Raw genomic sequence first — 25,086 nt, 5'->3', positions numbered from 1 at the left:
ACCCACGCGGTCACGGGGAGAGCGTGCAAACTCCATTCAGACAGCACCCACAGTCAGGATCGAACCCGGGCTGAAAAGCAATCTGGACAAACAGCTCACAGATAAAGGAACTGTGTTTGCTACAGAATGCAATGAAGGGTTTATGTGGAGTATTGACACCCCCACAAACCTGCTTGGTCCAAAACTCTGTGTTAAGCTGCAGATTCTCTGCTGCGGCTTCAATATGTTAACATTCTCACAGTAATTCTGAAGTAAATATTACTGTATAAGGAACCTTGAGAACATTATAAAATTATACAATAAACACTCCATTCAAAAATCGAGAACTGTTATTGACAGCCTTGAATGTGCATTGCCTGGCAGTGAAGTAGTTTATGGGCACACTTCACATCTGAGCAGTTAATAGTTTCACGCCTCTGGGTATTTGTCATTTTAATCGAATGCTTGCATTTGTGAGAGAGCTTTCCGAGCTCCCGACCAGACAGTGAGAGGCCGCAATGTACGATCTTAAAATGATGAGAAAATGGATTTTGTTGTGTGTCTTCGCCCTTAGTACGGGGACATCTGATTTTTTTGCACTTGAATAGTTACCAGTGCCACATCAAGGCATATTATCAATAAGGGGGGGCATGTTGTCAAAGACAGGCACAAAATGCTGGAGTAACTCAGCGGGACAGGCAGCATCTCTGGTTTTGCCGATGTAAATAAGTTGACATCTGGAGCAACTTATTTACATCGGCGAAACCAAACGCAGGCTTGGCGATCGCTTCGCTCAACACCTGCGCTCAGTCCGCCTTAACCAACCTGATCTCCCGGTGGCTGAGCACTTCAAATCCCCATCCCATTCCATCCCCCTCCCATTCCCCCTCCCATTCCCATTCCCTGACCTTTCTGTCATGGGCCTCCTCCAGTGCCACAGTGAGTCCCACCAGAAATTGGAGGAACAGCACCTCATATTTCGCCTGGGCAGCTTGCAGCCCAGCGGTATGAACAAAGACTTCTCCAACTTTAGATAGTTCCTCTGTCCCTCTCTTCCCCTCCCCCTTCCCTGATCTCCCACTGTCTTCCTGTCTCCACCTATATCCTTCCTTTGCCCCGCCCCACTGACATCAGTCAGAAGAAGGGTCTCGACCCGAAACGTCGCCCATTCCTTCTCTCCTGAGATGCTGCCTGACCTGCTGAGTTACTCCAGCATTTTGTGAATAAATACCAAGGAAATGGAGGATGGTTCATTGTCACCTGAGGGGAAGGTGACAATGAGGCATGCAATCAGTAATATTTAATCAGGAGGACAGTGGAACTCATCCGAAAACTAGGGTGGGGGAGGGACGCAGAGAGAGAGAGAGAGAGAAAAAAAAACACAAGGGTTACTTAAGGTTATAGAACTCAATGCTCATACCACTGGGTTATAAGCTGCCAAAGCAAAACACGAGGTTTTGATTCTCCAATGTGCCAAGATGGGAGGTTTCGAGAAGGCATATCTCCAATCTTCTGATCTTTTGGGGCCTGAGGAAGCTTGAACAAACCTGCACGTCTTTGGGATGTGGGAGGAAACGGGAGCAACCGGGAAAACCCACGCGGGAAAACCCAACCGGGAAAACCCAACCGGGAAAACCCAACCGGGAAAACCCAACCGGGAAAACCCACGCGGTCACGGGGAGATGGTACAAACTCCGTACGGTCGGGATCGAACCGGATCGTGTCTCTGGCGCCGAGAGGCAGCAACTCTACCGCCGGCTGAGGGGACGGACGCAAAGTGCTGGAGTAACTCAGTGGGTCAAGTCAGCATCCCTGGAGAACACCGATTGTAAGGGGGGAGGAAAGAAAGCTAGAAGAGAGGAGAGGATGGACAAAGCATTGGAGGTGATAGGTAAACACAGGCAAGGGGGGGGGGGGGTGGGGGTGGTGGTTGATAGGCAGTTGGACAAAGAGGCGTGAGACTAAAAGTATTGTGAAGCCAGAGGAAGGAATGGAGGTGGAGGAGGTGGAGGGGAAAGGGAGCCTTCTTCAGTCTGAAAAAGAGTCCCAACCCAACACATCCCTTATCCATGTTCTCCAGGGATGCCGCCTGACCTGCTGAGTTACTCCAGAACTTTGCGCCTTTTTTTAAGAGAGATGGAGTCAGAGAGTCGTAGATTGATACAGTGTGGAAACGGGCCCTTCGGCCCAACTCGCCCACGCCGGCCGACAATGTCCCAGATGCAGCATGGAAACACAGTCAGAGAGGTGTGAATCTGTGGAATTCTCTGCCTCAGAAGGCAGTGGAGGCCAATTCTCTGAATGCATTCAAGACCGAGCTGGATAGAGCTCTTAAGGATAGCGGAGTCAGGGGGTATGGGGAGAAGGCAGGAATGGAGTACTGATTGAGAATGATCAGCCATGATCACATTGAATGGCGGTGCTGGCTCGAAGGGCCGAATGGCCTCCTCCTGCACCTATTGTCTATTGTCTGTTGTCTATAGTCTTTGCCCTATCAGGTCGACTCTAGGCATCGAGCACCCATTTATAATCCTGCATTAATCCTATTTTGTATTAAAGTCGCGGGACAGTTTCCTTAATAAAATCGAGTGAAACAAGGATCACCTAATTGAAATAATATTCACGCAGACTGATATATATATGAGCAAACCTCAAGTGACAATGGTTGACAAGATCCATCTACGAATGGCCAAAGGGCCTGTTTCTGCGCGTGTCACTTGATGACTCTAATTGAGGAGATTTAATCTAACTGCTTGATGAGCTTTTTGCTCCCACACGATTCATCGGAACTTGTGGTTTGCCTTATCAGTCGTGTCTGCTTTTAGAATTATGTGTCGTAAGTAAAAACAGAAAACGCTGGAAACGCTCGGCAGGTCAGGCAGCATCTGCGGAAAGGCCAGGTTGGATTTAGGTTTTGTTATTGTCACACGTGGCAAGGTACGGTGAAAGAAGGCTTTGTTTTGCATGTTATTCTGTTGAAATCATATAATACTACACACCAATGCAATACAATACAATACAATATATCTTTATTGTCATTGTGCGGGGTACAACGAGATTGGGAATGCGCCTCCCATACGATGCAATAAATTAATTAGCTAGTCAGTATTAATTTAAACAACCCAATGAAACAAATTAGAACAGTTTTAAAACAGAATAAAGTGCAAGTAGATCTGTGCCGGTTCGCTGTGTGATGTGACCATCCGGCTCAGCAGGACCGGTTCATAGCAGCTATGGCCCTGGGGATGAAGCTGTTCCTGAGTCTGGAGGTGCAGGCGTAGAAGGCCTTGTATCGTCTGCCCGATGGTAGAAGTTCGAACAGACTGTTGCAGGGGTGTGAGGAGTCTTTGTGAATGCTGGTGGCTTTTCTGAGGCATCGTGTGTTGTAGATGCCCTCCAGGACTGGTAGCTGTGTTCCGATGGTCTTCTGAGCTCTATGGACTACCCGCTTTCAACCCATGCATTCAACAATGCATTCAACCCAAAGTCAAGTGCAATCGATAGAGCAAAGGGGAAGACACAGAGTGGAGAATATAGTTCTCAGCATTGTTTTAGTTTTGGTTTAGTTTAGAGATACAGCGCAGAAACAGACCCTTTTGCCCACTGAGTCCGCGCCGACCAGTGATCCTACACACACTAGGGACAATTACATTTATCAAGCCAATTAACTTACATACCTGCAAGTCTGAGTCAGGGGGTATTGGGAGAAGGCAGGAACGGGGTACTGATTGTGAATGATCAGCCATGATCACATTGAATGGCGGTGCTGGCTCAATGGGCCGAATGGCCTACTCCTGCACCTATTGTCTATTGTCTATTGTCTATCTTTGGAGTGTGGGAGGAAACCAAAGATCTCGGAAAAAACCCGCACAGGTCACGGGGAGAGCGTACAAACTCCGTACAGACAGCACCCGTAGTCGGGATCGAACCTGGGACCCGGGTCTCCGGCGCTGCAAGCGCTGTAAGGCAGCAACTCTACCGCTGCGCCACCGTGCCGCACTAAACATTGCATCAGTTCCAGAGGTGAGGTCCAATGTCCGCAGTGGGGTATAGGTGATTTGGACAACACCCTGGCTTAAGGAAGGACTGTTCGGAAGCTTGATAACAGAGGGGAATAAGCTGTTCCCGAGTCTGCTAGTGCGTACTTTCAAACCTCTTTGATCTTCCGCCCGACGGGCATGAGGAGTAGAAGGGATGACCGGTGGTGGGGCAAGTCTTTGATTACGGAGACACGAGAAACTGCAGATGCTGCTTTACAAAGAAAAAGACACAAAATGCTGGAATAACTCAGCGGGTCAGGCAGCAACACCAGAGGACATGGATAGTTGACGTTGTGTGGCTTCAGAACAAATGTCCATCTAATTAGGGGGGGGGTGGAGAAAGGTGGGGGCAGGACCAAACCCTGCAAGTGATAGGTGGATACAGGTGATTGGGCAAAGGCCAGAGATGAAAAGGTGAAAGGTAGTGAGGTGAGGTGACAAGGTGAAAAGAGGCGTGAAGTGTGAAGCCAGAGGAAGGGATTTCGGTGGGAGGGGGTGAGAGTGGGGAAGGGGGAAAGAGAGATGTGGGTCACATCCCAGGAGGGGACAGGTCAGAGAAGGGGGAAAAGGAGAGGGGTGGGGGTGTTTATGGTTTAGATAAAATTGGACAGTTCAATATTCAATCTTCAGACAATGTTGTCTGATGAAGGGTCTCGACCCGGAACGCCATCCCATTCCTTCTCTCCAGAGATGCTGTCTGTCCCGCTGAGGTACTCCAGCACTTTGTGCCTATCAATGTTCATACATTTGGGTCTGAATGAACGATGGAACTCAGCGGGGTAGAGTCCATCAGTTGACCGACATGGCCAATTTTTCATTGAGTTGATTTAGTGCCGACCTGTAATGGACTAAAGGACCGTGTTTTTTTTTTCTATCTCTGACTGTGGGACTCTGACTGACTGTCTGTAACAGTATTGACTGCCGGGCAAAGCCATTCACTAAGTGCGATTGTGCCTCGACTGTGAACTGCATCTAACACACTAATGATTAAGCCGCGGAGATCGCCCTGGGCTAAAGGAATCTAAACTGCAAAACCTCCCACTGCTGCCGAATGCATATTCTACGTTACTTTGTTAATAGTCTTCAGTGAACGTGGTGATAAATGGTGTCTTTGTCATCCACGCTTCTCTGATGATGCAATTTAGTTTCCAATTAAAAGGGGCTCCTGTCTCGGATAAAAATTCACCAAAATGCCCTTCTACTTCCCTTGAGTATTACCACCACAAATCCAGTCTCTCTAATTTGTTACACACGGACCTGCTTATAACAAGTCGTACTAGCTTTGATTTGTACCAGCATCTGCAGTTATTTTCTTATATTATCCTGACCTGCTGAGTTACTCCAGCATGTTGTGAATAAGTACTAGCTTCAAAGTCATCTTGTTGAGTTTCATTGTCTGTGACTCGTTTTCACCTAGCGCACACAGCTAACGATGGCCTGTTTCCTTGATCGTCATTACTTTCTCACATATCTTTCATTCATCTATATACTAAAACTCTCGTTTGTTTGTTTGTTTGTTTGTTTGTTTGTTTGTTCCTGAACTTACAGCCAAAACGGTACACGATACCGCGGCAGTTTTAGGCCCACCTTACTCACCATCGTCCCTTTGGTGCTAATGGAAGAAGTTTCATTGAAATCGGTGTTATATTTTTAAAGTTATTCACATTTTAAAGTTTAAATCTATCTCCTAGGGAGGGAGGTAGGTAGGTAGGGGGGGCGGAGGGAGGGGGGGGGGAGGGATGGGGGGAGGGGAGGGAGGGGGGGAGGGAGGATAAGGGGGGTTGAGGGGGATAAAGTGGGGGGGAGGGGGAGGGGAATGGGAGGAGAGGGGGAGGGGAGAAGGAGGGGGAGGGGGGGGAGGGGAGGGGAGGGCTGGTGGAGGGGAGGGTGGAGGAGAGGGTGCTGCACAATGCAGGAGAGGTTTGGGCCCAACAGGTCCACTTGGTCGAGTACGTTCTATATCTCTGTGTATCACTGTCTACAACCTCTTGTTTCCCTGTCCTCTGATTCTCAGTCTGAAGAAGGGTCTCGACCAGAAAATGTCACCCATTCCTTCTCTCCACAGATGCTGTCTGGTCCACTGAGTTACTCCGGCATTTTGTGTCTATCTTCAGTTTAAACCAGCATCTGCAGCTCCTTCCTACAAATGGCATATTCTTCTAGGGAATGGAACCCAACATTTGAAAGTGTTTCCTGATAAACGTTTTAGAGTTTCCAGAAACAGGCCTTTCGTCCACTGAGTTCACGCTGACCAGCGATCACCCTTTTCACTACTTCTGTCCTGCACAGGAGGGACGACTCACAGAAGCCAATTAACCTTCAAACCTGCACGACTTTAGAGTGTGGGAGGAAACCCTGAGCTCCCAGAGAAAACCCACGTGGTCACAGAGAGAACGTACAAACTCCGCACAGACAGCACCCGAGAGTCAGAATCAAACCCGGGTCTCTGGCGCTGTGAGGCAGCAACTCTACCTCTATGCCTCTGTGCCACCATGCTCACACTAAGCAGTTAATCTGGACAGTACCCTGATGTTTGTATGAAAATGTAGAGTTATTTACATGAAAATGCATGTTGAACCTGTGTTCATTGCCACAATGGGAATGGGGGGGAGGGAGGGAGGGGGGAGGAGGGAGGATAAGGGGGGCCTGTGGAGCCCAAGTTATTGATATTTCTATGGTGGCGATTGACAGATTTTTGTTCAGTAAGAGTGTTGGGGCTTATGGGAAGAATGGGGTTGAGAGGGAGAGATAGACCAGCCACGATCGAATGGCGGAGTAGACTTGATGGGCCGAATGGCTTAATTCTGCTCCTAGAACTCATGAACATCTTCCCAAAGTGGGGATGATCTCAGTGTGTTATTGAAGCAACACAAGGGAAAGTAGAGCATGATACAACATTTTTCCAACCATTTAGACAGCTGTGCTTAAACTGGTACCCATGTAAGTGAAGGAAAGACTTTGCACTTCTTAAGCACCTGCACAACACCCTCTGGCACTTTATCAGGTACAGGCAGCTGGGATCAAGTATATCCCTGGAGAGGTTTTGGGAACTGGGGACCATTAGTAAGAAGCAAATCAGGAGGGTAAAAACGGGGCAGGAGAGAACTCCGGCAGATAATATTACGGAAAATCCAGAAAGGCTTAGAAACACAGAAACATAGAAAATAGGTGCAGGAGTAGGTCATTCGGCCCTTCAAGCCAGCACCGCCATTCAATATGAACATGGCTGATCATCCAAAATCTGTACCCCGTTCCTGCTTTCTCCCCATATCCCTTGATTCCATTAGCTCCAAGAGCTATATCTAACTCTCTCTTGAATACACTTCGAGGGATATGAGCCAAACACGGGCAGGTGGGAACAGTGTGGATGGGCCATCTTGGTCGGCATGGGAAAGTAAGGGCTGAAGGGCCTGTTTCCAAGCTGCATGTCTCGGACGATCCTTGTCCAAACGTTGCTGGCTTTACCTTGCGCTAATAATAATAATAATAATAATGCATTACATTTATATAGCGCTTTTCTAAACACTCAAAGACGCTTTACAGGGTTTACTAAAACATAGAAAAGAAAATAAATAGATAAATAAGTAAACGAACAGAAAAGGAGACAGAAGGTGAGGTGACGGTCAGTGATTGAAGGCAGTGCTGAACAGGTGAGACTTCAGTGATGTTTTGAATGAGGTGAGTGAGGAGGAGTCTCTGACGGTTTGGGGTAGTGAGTTCCAGAGGGTGGGAGCAGCGATGGAAAAATCCCTGTCCCCCCAGGATCTGAGTTTGGTCCGGATGAGGGGGGACAGGAGGTTAGCAGCAGCAGAGCGGAGGGTGCGGGTGGGAGTGTGTCTGCGGAGGAGGTCAGTCAGGTAGGATGGGGCCAGGTTATGGAGGGCTTTGTAGGTCATGAGGAGGATTTTGTACTGGATTCTCTGGGGGATGGGGAGCCAGTGGAGCTTGTAGAGGACGGGGGTGATATGGTCACGGATCGGGGAGTGGGTGAGTAGACGGGCAGCGGAGTTCTGGATGTATTGGAGTTTATTGATGATTTTTGAGGGTGAACCATAGAGGAGGCTGTTGCAGTAGTCCAGACGGGAGGTGATGAAGGCGTGGATGAGGGTTTCTGCAGCTGTGGAGGAGAGGGATGGACGGAGACGGGCGATGTTTTTGAGGTGGAAGAAGGCTGTCTTGGTGATGTGTTTGATGTGTTTGTCGAAGGAGAGGGTTTGATCAAAGATGATTCCAAGATTCCGGATGTGAGGGGAGGTGGATACTGGGAAACCATCAATATTGAGGGTGAAGTTGTGGGTGGATTTGCTAAACATTATTCCCTGGTCGTGTATCCACACGCACGGCTCGATCGTAACCATGCATTGTCTTTCCGCTGACTGGTTAGCACGCGGCGAAAGATTTCCACTGTGCCTCGGTACGCGGGCCAATAAACTGAACTGATCTGTGACTCTGTGTGGGGGAGGAGACCTGGAGAACCGGGAGGAAACCCACGCAGAGAGAACGAGCAAGCCTCACGCAGTCAGCGCCCGAGGTCAGTATCAAACCCGGGTCTCTGGCGCTACAAAGCGGCAGCTATGCCATTCTGCCACCCATTGTGTTAAATAGCCCTGTAAACATGTTTATAGATTGTAGTTCAGGGATAGGCATTGGCCCGGGTACGCTTCTGCAGCAGGAAATGCGGAACTAATGTTTCAGGTCGAACATCCCTCCCTCAGAACTGGGAAGGAGAGTGTTTTCTATTTTTATAATGGATTTACAGCACTTGTTTTCAGCACAAGAGTGCAAGAATAGTACTGAGACACGGCACAAGATTCGCCACTCTTCAGCTTTCAAAGGTCTAGCTTAGGTGGGGCACCTTGGTCGGCATGGGCGAGTTGGGCCGAAGGGCCTGTACGGCTTATGACTTATCTACATAGTAATACATTATTGTGTGAGAAAATAACTGCAGATGCTGGTACAGACGGGAGGTATTTATTTCACATAATGCTGGAGTAACTCAGCGGGTCAGGCAGCATCTCAGGAGAGAAGGAATGGGCGACGTTTTGGGTCGAGACTCTTCTTCAGACTGATGTCGGGGGGCAGGACAAAGGAAGGATATAGGTGGAGACCTGTCTGAAGAAGGGTCTCGACCCGAAACGTCACCCATTCCTTCTCTCTAGTAATACATTATTGCTCACTTTAGACCTTTGACTTTAGAGATACAGCACAGAAACAGGCCCAACCCCCCTGCTCCCCCCCCCCCCACCCCCCCCCCCCCCCCATCCCCCTCCCCGAGTTTTAATTTTTTTCAATTTTCATATTAGCCAGGATTTCGTGACCTCTTCAGGTGCCAACATCGGATTTTTTCCATTCACTTGAGAGAAGTGACAGGAATTCAGTGACCTAAAAAACTGTAGGTCTTTGGGATGTGGGAGGAAACCGGAGCACCCGGAGAAAACCCACGCAGTCACAGGGAGAACGTACAAACTCCGTAGTGACAGCACACGTGGTCAGAATCTCTGGAGACCCAGGCTCTGGCGCTGTAAGGCAGCAACTATACCGCCGCGCCACTGTGGCGCCCCATATGGTCTCTTAGTTGGAGGCATGTTCTTCAACATAACAACTCTGTTTAGTGCACAGTGGTGGGACCACTGCATGGCACACAAGGACTTTAAGCAGTGACGTTATCATGCAGTAAGGCTCAAGAGATTGTCATAGTGGAATAAAAACACAATGCTTTAGCAAAACACTGCGTGCTTCTGTGGCAGGGGAACATAATGTACCCAACATCAGCTAGCTTTAAGTAATACCATTCACGCTGTAAGATATTTGGTGGCCACATGATGGCACAGCAGTAGAAACCCAGGTTCGATCCTGACTATGGGTGCTGTCTGTGCAGAGTTTATACGTTCTCCCCGTGACCGCGTGGGTTTTCTCCGGGCGCTCTAGTTTCCTCCCACATTCCCAAGACGTGCAGGTTTGTAGGTTGATTTTCTTCGGTAAAAAAAACTGCAAATTGTCCCTAGCGTGTGTAAAATAGTGTTCGTGTGCGGGGATCTCTGGTTGGCGCGGACTCGGTGGGCCGAAGGGCCTGTGTCGGCACTGTATCTCTCAAGGGCGGCACGGTGGCGCAGCGGTAGAGTTGCTGCCTTACAGCGAATGCAGCGCCTGAGACTCGGGTTCGATCCTGACTACGGGCGCCGTCTGTATGGAGTTTGTACGTTCTCCCCGTGACCTGCGTGGGATTTCTCCGAGATCTTCGGTTTCCTCCCACACTCCAAAGACGTACAGGTATGTAGGTTAATTGGCTGGGTAAAATGTGGAAATTGTCCCTAGTGTGTGTAGGATAGTGTCAGTGTGCGGGGATCGCTGGGCGGCGTGGACTCGGTGGGCCGAAGGGCCTGTTTCCGCGCTGTATCTCTAAATCTCGAGAAAAAAAATAGACTAAACTAATAATCTGAGGCACTTTACTTCAGTGAAATGAAATGGGGAATAAACAGCCAAAGATTTGGTGAAAGGATTTGTTTAAGGAGGAAGAGAAAAGAGGGACTAGTGAGGTTGAAGGAGGGAGGGTTAGTGTCTGGATAGTTCAAGACAACAGAGCCAATGGTGGGTAAGAGAATGGGTCACAGAGTCATACAGATGGAAACAAGTCCTTCGGCCCAACCTTCCCACACCGACCAAGATGCCCCATCTACACTAGTCCCACCTGCCCGCATTTGGCCCATATCCCTCTAAACGCCTCCTTTCCATGTAGCTGTCCAAGTGTATTTTAAATGTTGTTACAATACAATACAATACAATACAATACAATACAATACAATACAATATATCTTTATTGTCCTTGTACAGGGGTACAACGAGATTGGGAATGCGCCTCCCATACGATGCAATAATTTAATTAGCTAAGTCAGCATTAATTTAAACAACCCAATAAAACAAATTATGACAGTTTTAAAACAGAATAAAGTGCAAGTAGATCTGTGCTGGATCACTGTGCGATGTGACCATCCGGCTCAGCAGGACCGGTTCATAGCAGCTATGGCCCTGGGGATGAAGCTGTTCCTGAGTCTGGAGGTGCCGGCGTAGAAGGCCTTGTATCGTCTGCCCGATGGTAGAAGTTCGAACAGACTGTTGCAGGGGTGTGAAGAGTCTTTGTGGATGCTGGTGGCTTTTCTGAGGCATCGTGTGTTGTAGATGCCCTCCAAGGCTGGTAGCTGTGTTCCGATGGTCCTCTGAGCTCTATGGACTACCCGCTGAAGAGCTTTCCTCTCTGCCTCCGTGCAGCTGAGGTACCACACAGGGATGCCATGCGTTAGTCACCTGACTCAACCTCACCCTCATTCTATAAACCCACCACTCTCTGTCCTTTACCAAATATAAGGCGATGAAGGAACTAGGGGAGATAGTTTTAAGGGAGAGGGGAAAGACTTAAAAGGACTCAAAATGCTGGATTTGACACTTTGGGTCCTTTTGTGTAATCCAGCATCTGCTGTTCCTTGCTTCCGAGATTTAATAGGAACCCGAGAGGCAACCTTTCCACACAAAAAATGCAAAAGTTGAAGGAATGGGAGGAAATAAAGAGGTGAATTACAATCAAGTGTCCTCAGGACATGTCGTGGAACAAAACTCCTTCCGACATCCCTCTGACTCGGTGCAATTACTCTCTGCTATTGGTCCTCATTAAAGGAGCAGCTCAGTGGCGCAGTGGTAGAATCGCTGCCTCTCACCGCCAGAGACTCTGGTTCGATCCTGACCACGGGTGCTGTCTGTACGGAGTTTGCACCTTCTCCCCGTGACCACATGGGACTTTCTCCGGGTGCTCTGGTTTCCTCCCACATTCCCAAAGACGCACAGGTCTGTAGGTTAATTGGCTTCTGTAAATTACCCCTTGAGCCCAGGATGCAAAAGTGAGATGACATGGAACTAGTGTGAGCGGGCGATCGATGACTGGAGTGAAGGGTAGAACTTCAGAAGGAAGATCTTATCGAAACGTATAAGATTATTAAGGGGTTGGACACGTTAGAGGCAGGAAACATGTTCCCAATGTTGGGGGAGTCCAGAACAAGGGGCCACAGTTTAAGAATAAGGGGTAGGCCATTTAGAACTGAGATGAGGAAAAACTTTTTCACCCAGAGAGTTGTGAATCTGTGGAATTCTCTGCCTCAGAAGGCAGTGGAGGCCAATTCTCTGAATGCATTCAAGAGAGAGCCAGATAGAGCTCTTAAGGATAGCGGAGTCAGGGGGTATGGGGAGAAGGCAGGAATGGGGTACTGATTGAGAATGATCAGCCATGATCACATTGAATGGCGGTACTGGCTCGAAGGGCCGAATGGCCTCCTCCTGCACCTATTGTTTATTGTCTATTGTAACTGTCCCTAATGTGTAGGATAGAACTAGCGTACGGGTTGGCATGAACACAGTGGGCCGAAGGGCCTGTTTCCATGCTGTAAGTCTAAAGTAAACCAAGTCGGGGTCAATCCATTAGCAGATTGGAGTGACCCAGCTCTAAGTGGCAAATTCAATTGAGGCAAACCACTTAGAGAGGAAAAATTCAATGGCAAACAATTGAATCATTTACCTCAGTGACTGGGACATCTTTACCCTTTGCCCCAAACTGCTTCCTGCAAATGGATGAATTAAAAATTAAAGAGCAAAGGTCAAAGGAGTTCCTGAAAACCTCTGTGAAGTACTGGATATCTCTCCCTAAGAAGTAAAGCTGTCTCTCAAATTGTTGTGACGGGGAATATTTTGGTCGCAAAGTGGCGTGATGGAGCAGTGGTAGAGTCGCTGCCTTACAACACCAGAGACCTGGGTTCAATCACGACCACGGGTGCTGTCTGTGCGGAGTTTGTGCGTTCGCCCCGTGACTGCGTGGGTTTTCCCCGGCTGCTCCGGTTTCCAAAGAAGTGCAGGTTTTGTAGGTTAATTGGCTTCGGTAAAATTGCACATTGTGTGCAGGATAATGTTAGCGTATGGGGATGTCTGGTCGGCACGGACTCTGTGGGCCGAAGGGCCTGTTTCTGCATTGTAATCTCTAAATTAAATTAAACTAAGCTAAAATAAAGTAAACGGAGACACTTCAGAATGTTCAGAAAAGGCGACTGAAAGTTAATTGGGAAAAGATTTCTGAGTGTGAAGAACTCTTGAAGGGCTGGATTCTGCTTGGGCAGCTTACAACCTTACAGAATGAAGTGTAGGAAAATAACCGCAGATGCTGGTACAGACCCAAACACTCTTTCCAGGTGAGGCAGAGGTTCACTTGCACCTCCTCCAACCTCATCTGTTGGATCCGCTGTTCCAGATGTCAACTTCTCTACATCGGCGAGACCAAACGCAGGCTCGGCGATCGTTTCGCTCAACACCTTCGCTCAGTCCGCCTTAACCAACCTGATCTTCCGGTGGCTCAGCACCTCAACCCCCCCCCCGCCCACTCCCAGTCTGACCTTTCTGTCATGGGCCTCCTCCAGTGTCATAGTGAGGCCCAGCGCAAATTGGAGGAACAGCACCTCATATTTCGCTTGGGCAGCTTGCACCCCAGCGGTATGAACATTGACTTCTCTAACTTCAGATAGCTCCTCCGTCCCTCTCTTTACCCTCCCCCTTCCCAATTCTCCCACTAGTCTTCCTGTCTCCAACTACATCCTTTTTTTGTCCCGCCCCCTCCCCTGACATCAGTCTGAAGAAGGGACTCGACCCGAAACGTCACCCATTCCTTCTCTCCTGAGATGCTGCCTGACCCGCTGAGTTACTCCAGCACTTTGTGATACCTAACAGAAAGAACATTGCATTGTCCAGTTTTAGGTAACCTCCAACAAGTAGAGGCCCAGTGCCGACAAACGCTCATCGTATGTTAACCTAACGTATCATTCTTGCTTTGAATGAAAGAAGAGTCTTGGCATTCCTCTCGTACAATAAATCCACCTTTACTTTTCCCTTGTGCTTATTTCTTGCTGTTAAGGGGAAGCTTAATAATTATTATAATCATTGCAATTTTACAAAATGCATAGACAGCTTAAGAAGCAACATTCTCAACTACTTGTTAATTGCGTTTGAATAAGTTTTCTTCGGTGAATTAAGTTGCGAAGTGGGCGGCACTTATTAAGATAGGAAGTAGTAAAGATTATGTTTCAAAAGATCATTTTTGCATATCTTTCATTCATAGTTCTTTATCTCTCCACATCGCCGTCTATACCTCTCGTTTCCCTTAATCCCTAACCAGTCTGAAGAAGGGTCTCGACCCGAAACATCACCCATTCCTTCTTTCCAGAGATGCTGCCTGTCCCGCTGAGTTAATCCAGCTTTTTGTGTCTATCTTTATCAAAACATATATGATGTCAATCTTCTAATAATATATAACCACTGTAACCTGTTAAGTTGCTTCAGTCACGAATAAATAGCGCTTTGCCAAGTTAAATACCCTTCTTACTCTTGTTTGTCAAGGTGTAGAGCTGCCAACTGACAGTGCCATAGACCCGGGTTCGATCCTGACTACGGGTGCTGTCTGTACAGAGTTTGTACATTCTCCCAGTGACCGCGTGGGTTTCTCCCGGTGTTTAGTTTAGTTTAGAGATGCAGCGTGGAAACAGGCCCTTCGGCCCACCGAGTCCGCAATGATCAGCGATCCCCGCATACTAGCACTATCCTACACACACTAGGGGCAATTTTCATTTATACCAAGTGGCCAATTAACCTCCAATCCCCTGCACCTTTGGCGTGTGGGTGGAAACCGAAGATCTTGGAGAAAACCCACGCAGGTCACGAGGAGAACGTACAAACTCCGTACAGACAAGCACCTGTAGTCGAGATCGAACCTGGGTCTCCGGCGTTGCATTCACTGTAAGGCAGCAACTCTACCACTGTGCCACCGTGATCGGTATATAAAATTATGAGAGGAATAGATCGGGCAGATGCACAGAGTCTTTTCCCAGAGTAGGTGAATCGAGGACCAGAGGACATAGGTTCAAGGTGAAGTGGAAAAGATTTAATAGGAATCTAAGGGGGTAACTTTTTCACACAAAGGGTGGTGGGCGTATGGAATAAGCTGCCAGAGGAGGTAGTCGAGGCTGGGACTATCCTAACGTTTAAGAAGCAGTTAGACAGGTACATGGATAGGACAGGTTTGGAGGGATGTGGACCAAACGCAGGCAGGTGGGACTAGCATAGCTAGGACATGTTGGCCGGTATGGCAAGTTGGGCCGAAGGGCCTGTTTCCACACTGTATCATTCTATGACAATAGACAATAGGTGCAGGAGTAGGCCATTCGCCCCTTCGAGCCAGCACCGCCATTCAATGTGATCATGGCTGATCATTCTCAATCAGTACCCCGTTCCTGCCTTCTCCCCATACCCCCTGACTCCGCTATCCTTAAGAGCTCTATCTAGCTCTCTCTTGAATGCATACAGATAACCGGCCTCCACTGCCTTCTGAGGCAGAGAGTTCCATATGACTCTTATGAGTCCTATCAGACATTTCATTGAGCAGTGTATGCATATCCATTTGAGTGTAAGTGCGAGCATTCTTCCTATCTCTTGCAGGCTCTGTCTCTACAATGGCATCCATAATTAATGTTATTTTCCGTGCTGTCTTTAAAGACTGTTGTCTTTAGACTGGTGTGCAGCAAATAGTCTGACACTGTGCTAAATTGAGCATGGTCCTTTCAGGAATCATTCACTTTGGCTCCTAGCTATGAACAGAGTGGGTGTTAGCAATAATTGTAGAACAAAATCTTTAGGCAATGTATTAGACAATAAACAATAGGTGCGGGAGTGGGCCATTTGGCCCTTCGAGCCAGCACCACCATTCAATGTGATCATGGCTGATCATTCTCAATCAGTACCCCATTCCTGCGTTCTCCCCATACCCCCTGACTCCACTATCCTTAAGAGCTCTATCCAGCTCTCTCTTGAATGCATTCAGAGAATTGGCCTCCACTGCCTTCTGAGGCAGAGAATTCCACAGATTTACAACTCTCTGACTGAAAAAGTTTTTCCTCATCTCTGTTCTAAATGGCCTACCCCTTATTCTTAAACTGTGGCCTCTGGTTCTGGACTCCCCCAACATTGGGAACATGTTTCCTGCCTCTAACATGTCCAATCCCTTAATAATCTTATATGTTTCAATAAGATCCCCTCTCATCCTTCTAAATTCCAGTGTATACAAGCTTAGTCGCTCCAGTCTTTCAACATACGACAGTCCCGCCATTCCGGGAATTAACCTAGTAAACCTACGCTGCACGCCCTCAATAGCAAGAATATCCTTCCTCAAATTTGTGGACCAAAACTGCACACAGTACTCCAGGTGCGGTCTCACTAGGGCCCTGTACAACTGCAGGAGGACCTCTTTGCTCCTATACTCAACTCCTCTTGTTATGAAGGCCAACATTCCATTGGCTTTCTTCACTGCCTGCTGTACCTGCATGCTTCCTTTCAGTGACTGATGCACTAGGACACCCAGATCTCATTGTATGTCCCCTTTTCCTAACTTGACACCATTCAGATAATAATCTGCCTTCCTATTCTCACCACACACTTATCCACATTAAACCTCACACTTATCCACATTAAATTGCATCTGCCATGCATACTATCAAAGAAAAGAGTAGGGTCCAATTAAACCCAGCTCTGACCTCCAAATGTACTGTATTGTCAGTCCCTCTATTGTGTAGCTACTGCCTCACAGCGCCAGAGAACCTGGTTCGATCCTGACTATGGGTGCTAGTCTGCGCAGAGTTTGTACGTTCTCCCCCGTGACCTGCGTGGGTTTTCTCCGAGATCTTCGTTTTCCTCCCACACTCCAAAGACACACAAGTATGTAGGTCAATTGGCTTGGTGTACAATGTAAAATATTCCCTAATTTGTGTAGGATAGTGTTTGCGTGCGGGGATCGCTGGTCAGCACGGGTTCGGTGGGCCGAAGGGACTGTTTCCACGCTGTCTCTCTAAACTAAAGTAAACTAAACTAAACAATACAATCGTAGGTGTGAGCAATCTTCCCACCATGATCAAATTTACTGAAGTGCTCAATCTCGGAGTTTCCTTGCCAAGAAATTTCCTAAGATTTGGGTGGGGCAGCGGTAAAGTTGCTGCCTTACAGCGAATGCAGCGCCGGAGACTCAGGTTCGATCCTGACTACGGGCGCCATCTGTACGGAGTTTGTACGTTCTCCCCGTGGCCTGCGTGGGTTTTCTCCGAGATCTTCGGTTTCCTCCCACACTCCAAAGACGTGCGGGTATGTAGGTTAATTGACTGGGTAAAATGTAAAAATTGTCCCTAGTGTGTGTAGGATAGTGTTAGTGTGCGGGGATCGCTGGGCGGTGCAGACCCGGTGGGCCGAAGGGCCTGTTTCCGCGCTGTATCTCTAAATCTAAAATTGCAAAAATACAGGTGAAAGCTTTCACTCGGCGATTTAGCTTTGGTCAATGAGAAAATGAGAAAGGAGGATAGGAGCTGTGATCATGAGGTTTTTGCCCCAAAATACGAAATGATACGAAACACACCTACTTCACCTCTTCTGCCTCGGAAGGCTTAGGAAGTTCGGCATGTCCCCGACAACTTCCACCAACTCCTAGAGATGCGGCGTAGAAAGCATTTTATCGGGATGCATCGCAGCACAGTTTGGGAACAGCTCCCTCCGAGACCGCAAGAAACTGCAGCGCATTGTGGACGCAGCCCGGACCATCGCACAGACCAACCTCCCTTCCATTGACTCCATTCGTACCACACGCTGCCTCGGCAAGGCCAGCAGCACAATCAAGGACGTTGCAGCTCGGCCATTCCCTCTTCTCCTCTCCTCCCATCGGGCAAATTTACAGAAGTGTGAAAACGCACACCTCCAGATTCAGGGACAGTTTCTTCCCAACTGTTATCAGACCACTGAGCCACCCTATCAACAATTACAGAGCGGTCCTGAGCTACTTTTAACCTCATTGGAGACCCTCGGACGATCTTTAATCGGGCTTTACTGGACTGTATCTTGCACTAAACATTATTCACGTTATTCCCTTTATCACTGCGGACGGCTCGATTGTAATCATGTATTGTGGCGAGTCCAGAAGCGGGTGAGTGTTGAAGACGGAGTTTATTTGCATGGGCAAAAACCCCATAACCAACAACCAACGAATACGTCCTTACTGGACGGAGTTCAACACTAGACTACCCTCTCTCCCGCGCTGGCCCACCGCGTGACATCATTAACCAATCCGAGGGTTCGAAACCACAGCCAATCCCTATGTCCCTACAGTATTGTCTTTCTGCTGACTGGTTAGCACGCAACAAGAGCTTTTCACTGTACCTCGGTACACATGACAATAAACTAAACTAACTAACATAATGTCCCAACTTCTGTATTCAGTTGCCTGACTGATGAAGGCCAAAGTGACAAAGCCTTCTTTACCACCCTACCTACCAGTGACACCTTTTTTTCGGGGTAACTCAGCGGGTCAGGCAGCATCTGTGGAGAACATGGATAGGTGACGTTTCACAGAGTGCTGAAGTAACTCAGCGGGTCAGGCAGCATCTGTGGAGAACATGGATAGGTGACGTTTGTACATGTAGTGAACTATGTACATGTACTCCCAGATCCCTCTGCTCTACGACACTCCTCAGGGCCCTGCCATTCACTGCGATTGGCTCGCCCCCATTTGACTTTCCAATGTGCAACACCTTGTACATATCTGATTTAAAATCCATTAGCCATAAACTCCAGAGTCTGAAGAAGGGACTCGACCCCAAACATCACCCAGTCCTTCTCTCCAGAGATGCTGCCTGTCCCGCTGAGTTGCTCCAGCATTTTCTCCATCGACCTTCCATTCCTCAGCTCACTCCACCGACTGCTCAAGATCCTGCTGTGATTCTTGAAAACCATCAAACGTCGCCCATTTGTACATGGGATTGAATAAACTCTGCAAAAACCTGACCAATTACTACATTTTGGTATTTAGATAAGCCTCCTTACAGATGACTTTATCCAAATGTAATTAATGTACAGACTGGGAAAGAATTATCAACCAGTACCCTGAGGACTAATATTCTGTAGTGCAAAATGAAGAACGTTAAAAACATGATACCTTGAATCAGAGACTGTGAAATATGAAGATTTTTTACTAGTTCCTTGCTTGAATAAGTGAAATTCTTGCTGCTGGTGCAAAGAGGCAGGGTGGCACGGTGGCGCTGCGGTAGAACTGCTGCCTTACAGCGCCAGAGACCCGGGTTCAATCCCGACTATGGGCGCTGTCTGTACGGAGTTTGTACGGACCGCATGGGTTTTCTCCGGGTGCTCTGGCTTCCTCCCACACTCCAAAGGCGTCCGCGTTTGTAGCTTAATTGCCTTCGGTAAAAATTGTAAATTGTCTCTCGTGTGTGTAGTAAAGTGTGAGTATGTGGGGATCGCTGGTCGGCGTGGACTCGGTGGGCCCGAGGGGGGCCTGTTTCCTTGCTGCATCTCCAAACTAAAACTAAAAGGGCCGAAAAACGACGGCACTTCATGGTATCTCATTTTGATTCCTGGACTGCCATGTCTGAAGAAGGGTCTCAACCCAAAACGTCACCCGTTCCTTCTCTCCAGAGATGCCTCCTGACCCGCTGAGTTACTCCAGCATTTTGTGTCTACCTTCGGTTTTAAAACAGCATCTGCACTTCCTTCGCACTCATTTTGACTCCTGTCCATTACATGAATGCATGCTTTTGAAAACCAGGTGGAAGTAAGAGAAACAGTGGTTTCAGCTGGACAAGGCCCCCAGAGGATGAGTCAATGTGAAAGAGTAGTACAAGGCCTTTGGTCAGACAAAGAGAAATGTAATATTTATCAGCCATGTATAGGCAGTATCGATCTCTCTATATCTATTACTGATAAAAGGCGCGACTAACTAATACTTTCAAATCGCAAGGGGAATGCCGGGCTTTTAAGGAATTGTTAAGGAATGGCGCTTAAAGAACATTAATGATGTCTGATGGCTATCTCTCATAGCTGAGGATACTATAAATAGTTACAATATTTCAGTTTCCGGTAGTGTTCGGCCAAAATGTGAACGTCAGTGTAAATGTTCATATGTGAGAAAAAGAACTGCAGATGCTGGTTTGAATCGAAGGTCGACACAAAATGCTGGGGTACCTCAGCGGGTCAGGCAGCATCTCGGGAGAGAAGGAATGTGTGACGTTTCGGGCCGAGACCCTTCTTCAGAAGTCTGAAGAAGGGTCTCGACCCGAAGCATCGCACATTCCTTCTCTCCCGAGATGCTGCCTGACTCGTTGAGTTACTCCAGCATTTTGTGTCTTCCTTCAGTGTAAATATTCAGTTGGAGACCCGGGTTCGATCCCGACTACAGGTGCTTGTCTGTGCGGAGTTTGTACGTTCTCCCCGTGACCGCGAGGGGTTTTCTCCGAGATCTTCGGTTTCCTCCCACACTCCAAAGACGCAGGGGATTGGAGGTTAATTGGCTACTTGGTATAAATGAAAATTGTCCCTAGTGTGTGTAGGATAGTGCTACTATGCGGGGATCAGAAGTCTGAAGAAGGGTCTCGACCCGAAGCATCGCACATTCCTTCTCTCCCGAGATGCTGCCTGACCCGTTGAGTTACTCCAGCATTTTGTGTCTTCCTTCAGTGTAAATATTCAGTTGGGTCACCCTAGTAGGTGTTGGCATTGGTTTACTCTTGTCAAGTTTAGTTTAGTTGAGTTAAGAGATACGGCGCGGAAACAGGCCCTTCGTCCCACCGAATCCACGCCAACCAGCGATCCCCACACACTAACACTATCTGACACACTTACTAGGGCCAATTCACAATTATACCAGCCTACACACCTGTACGCCTTTGGAGTGAGGGAGGAAACCAAAGATCTCGGAGGAAACCCACGCAGGTCACGGGGAGAACGTACAAACTCCACACAGACAGGATCGAACCAGGGTCTCTGGCACCGCAAGGCAGTAGCTCTACCGCCACGCCACAGTTGTCCTAGATATCTCTTTATTTGACCTTTAGTTTTAATTAGTCAAATTGAAATTTTTCTGTTGTCGTGGGATTTGAACAAATGCCTCATGAACATGAGCTCAGAGGCCTTCTGTCACATGACCACCTTCACCCAATTCCCCTAGCATTATTCAGGTCGTAGAAGACTGAGAATTGCGTGGGCAATTTCCATCATCATCATCATCATCATATATATACAGCCGGAAACAGGCCCTTTCGGCCCACCAAGTCCGTGCCGCCCAGCGATCCCTGTACATTAACACTATCCTACACCCACTAGGGACAATTTTTACATTTACCCAGCCAATTAACCTACATACCTCCATGTGACCTACATCCGACCCCTGTGCGGCCGTCGACCAATTAACCTCCATGTATTTCTTTGTGGAAAAGTCTTGGTGATGTGGTCTCCTCTGTGCATCGGGGTAATCCAAACATAATTAGAACTGATACAAGTGGCAAGAGAAGGCAGGGATTGTGAGGAAAGGTAATCAACGTACTCCTGGCTTAGTTTAGTTTAGGTTAGTTTAGAGATGCAGCGCGGAAACAGGCCCTTCGGCCCATTGAGTCCGCACCGACCAGCGATCCCCGCACATTAACACTATCCTACACGAGGGATAATATTTACATTAATACCAAGTCAATTAACCTGCAAGCCCGCACGTCTTTGGAGCGTGGGAGGAAAACAAAGTTCTTGGAGAAAACCCACGCAGGTCACGGGGAGAGCGTACAAACTGCGTACAGACAGCACCCGTGGTCAGGATCGAACCCGGGTCTCTGGCGCTGTAAGGCAGCAACTCTGCCGCTGGGCCACCGTGCCACACTGGCATTTACTTTACCAGCACCTTCATGTGAACCCTGTAGTAGTTTAGAATCTATTATTTTGTTTACGGAAGTATGATTCTATTGCTTCCAGGAGTAGGTGATATTCATACAAATGAGTGCAGTCGTCAGAGGTAAGGGTCAAGTCAAGTCAAGTCAATTTTATTTGTACAGCACATTTAAAAACAACCCACGTTGACCAAAGTGCTGTACATCAGTTCAGGTACTAAGAAAGAACGAACATACAATGGCACACAAACATAACAGCACATACATAAACAGTTCACAGCGCCCCCTCAGAGGGCCTCAAACACTAGGGAGTAGAAATAGGTTTTGAGCCTGGACTTTAAAGAGAGCATTTGCAGGACTCCAGGAATATAAGTGTGTCCTTGCTGAACTGTATCTCATTTGCATGTTGCTCCAATTCCTTCACTTCGTCAGATTACTCCTCCAAGACCCCAAGAAATCGCAGATAGTTGTCGGCGTGGCCCAGTCCATCACGTAAACCACCCTCACTTTCCATTTTCCAACTTCCGGTTTCCAGGCCCCCACTCCCTCATCTTTACCATGGATGTCCAGTCACTCTACACTTCCATCCCCCACAAGGATGGTCTCGAAGCCCTCCGTTTCTTCCTCGACCGTAGAACCAGCCAATCCCCCATCTACTCTGCTCCACCACCCTTTCCATTGACTCCATCTTACACTCCAAGGTGCCTCGGCAAGGCCAGCAACACAATCAAGGACCAGTCTCACTTCGGTCATTCCCTCTTCTCCCCTCTCCCACCGGGGAAGAGGTACAAGAGGTTTGAAAACGCACACCTCTGGATTCGGGAACAGTTTCTTCCCAGCTATCATCAGGCAACTGAACCATCCTGTGGAGAACTCCAGAGCGGTCCAGAGCTGCTGTGTGCAGGAAGGAACTGCAGATGCTGTCTTTAGTGCTGGAGATTGACACAAAAAGCTGGAGTAACTCAGCGGGACAGGCAGCATCTCGGGAGAGAAGGAATGGGTGACGTTTCAGGTCGACACCCTTCTTCAGAAGGATGAGGGGTGATCTGATAGCAGTGTGCAAGATCTTGAGAGGAATAGATACGACAAGTGCACAGCCTTTTACCCAAAGTCGGGGAATCGAGCACCAGCAGACCTAGGTTTGAGGTAAGGGGGGAGAATATTTAATAGGAACCTGAAAGGTAGCCTTTTCACACAGAGGGTGGTGGGTATATGGAATGAACTGCCAGAGGAGGTAGTTGAGGCAGGTGGTATAACAACATTTAAAAGACATTTGGACAGGTACGTGGATAGGAAAGGTTTTGGAGGGATATGGGCCAAATGCGGGCAGGTGGGACTAGCGTTGATGGGGCACCTTGGTCGGTGTGGGGTGAAGGGCCTGTTTCCATACTGTACGACTGCAAATTGAATTTTCCTGACAAACTTGTGACTTATTGCTCATCAGCTCTTCCAGTACACTGACTACTGCCATCCTCTTAAACATAGAAACATAGAAAATAGGTGCAGGAGTAGGCCATTCGGCCCTTCGAGCCAGCACCGCCATTCAATATGATCATGGCTGATCATCCTAAATCATTACCCTGTTCCTGCGTTCTCCCCAAATCCCTTGATTCAGTTAGCTCTAGGACCTATATCTAACTCTCTCTTGAATGCATCTATGAAAAGGAAAAAATACTCAACGAAAGGAAATCGCTGCCCAATGGGGCAATATTGGGAGAGTTGGAGGTTGGATGGTCTGGCACCAATATTTCTGACTCAGCAGAACATTAGCAGTTGCAAAGGGTGGAAAGAAACGGAATATGGCTAATGATGGTTGGGTTAGATTATGGATAACTTGCCTGCTGATTTGATGAGAGGAAATCAGCCTCCTCCAGCCACTTTGCATTGACGTGACCTGAGAAAAAGCAGTGAAATCTCCTTTCCTTGACGTTTTGTGAAATTGCACAGGAAAGCAGCTGACAACTTTGGGTGAATCTCAACCAGCGAAAAAAAGACCAGACGTCGTGTCTCATCTCCAGAAAGACACAGAGTTCTTGGAGTAACTCAGCAGGTCAGGCAGCATCTCTGGAGAACACTCGCACAAAGAGTGGTGGGTGTATGGAACAAACTGCCAGAGGAGGTAGTTGAGGCTGGGACTATCCGAACATTTAAGAAACAGACAGATCCATGGGCAGGACAGGTTTGGAGGGATACGGGCCAAACGCAGGCAGGTGGGACTAGTGTAGCTGGGACATGGGCAAGTTGGGCCGAGGGGCCTGTTTCCACACTGTATCACGCTATGACTCTATGACTCAGTGGGTCGGGACCCTTCTTCAGTCTCCATGGTCACCATGGACTCAATGGGCTGAAGGGCCTGCTTCGATGCTGTATCTCTGAATTAGATGTAGTTGACTTTTAATTTGAGAGACGGTTTGAGATGTTGTCTTTGCCTGCGATGCCCGTATGTCGAGTAAGAATTTTAAAAACTGTCCACGGCAACCAGAGGAATTAAATATTGATACACAAAGCTGGTGGCGCGGTGGCGCGGCGGGAGAGTTGCTGCCTCACAGCGCCAGAGACCCGGGTTCGATCCTGACTACGGGCACTGTCTGTACGGGGTTTGTACGTTCTCCCCGTGAACCGCGTGGATTTTCTCCGGGAGTTCCAATTTCCTCCCACACTTCAAAGGCGTACAGGTTTGCAGGTTAATTGGCTTCAGTGAAATTATAAATGGACCCTAGTGTGTGTAGGGTAGTTTTGGTGTGCATGGTTGCTGGAGACTAAAGGATGTCAGATAAGGAGTGAAGGTGACTGAAATGTCAAGCTAGAGGGTGGGATATGGATGGAAGGGGGAGTGGGGGGGGGGGGGGGGGGGGGGGGGGGGGGGGGGGGTGGGAGGGAAGGGTACAGAATATTGGCAGAAATTGGTGCACATTCGGTTGAGGGGTGGGAGAGAACACAGGAAAGAGAGGGTGGGGGAAAGGGGGTTGTTACTTATAATTGGAGAACACAATATTCATATCTTGGGGTTGTTGGCACGGGGCGAGTGGAGCACACAAGCTAGAGAGGCGGCAGAAAAAGGAAGGGGTGGTCTCCAAAACTGGAGACCTCAATGTTCATCCCATGGGGTTGTGGGCTATCCGAGTGGAATATGAAGGGGCTGTTCCTCAGTCTGCTTGTGAATGAAATATCAGATGCTCTGTATTTACGGCCAGACAATCCAACGTAACAGAGACAAAGTTCTGGCCCATTTCTCACCTGAAGGTGCGATTAGACGGCACGGTGGCGTAGCGTAGAGCCTCTGCCTCGCA

General features: G+C 48.2%; 1 protein-coding gene across 1 annotated transcript in view; it reads left to right on the top strand.

The window, feature by feature from the left end:
• The window catches only part of cntn2 (contactin 2), a 137,002-nt gene that overhangs the window by 21,745 nt on the left and 90,171 nt on the right, over positions 1-25,086 (top strand). The window lies entirely within an intron of this gene.

The sequence above is a fragment of the Rhinoraja longicauda genome, chromosome 24 (assembly GCF_053455715.1).
Source record: "Rhinoraja longicauda isolate Sanriku21f chromosome 24, sRhiLon1.1, whole genome shotgun sequence".
Classification (NCBI taxonomy): domain Eukaryota; kingdom Metazoa; phylum Chordata; class Chondrichthyes; order Rajiformes; family Arhynchobatidae; genus Rhinoraja; species Rhinoraja longicauda.
The sequence above is the reverse complement of the archived record's forward strand: the minus strand, read 5'-3'. Positions and strand labels throughout refer to the sequence as shown.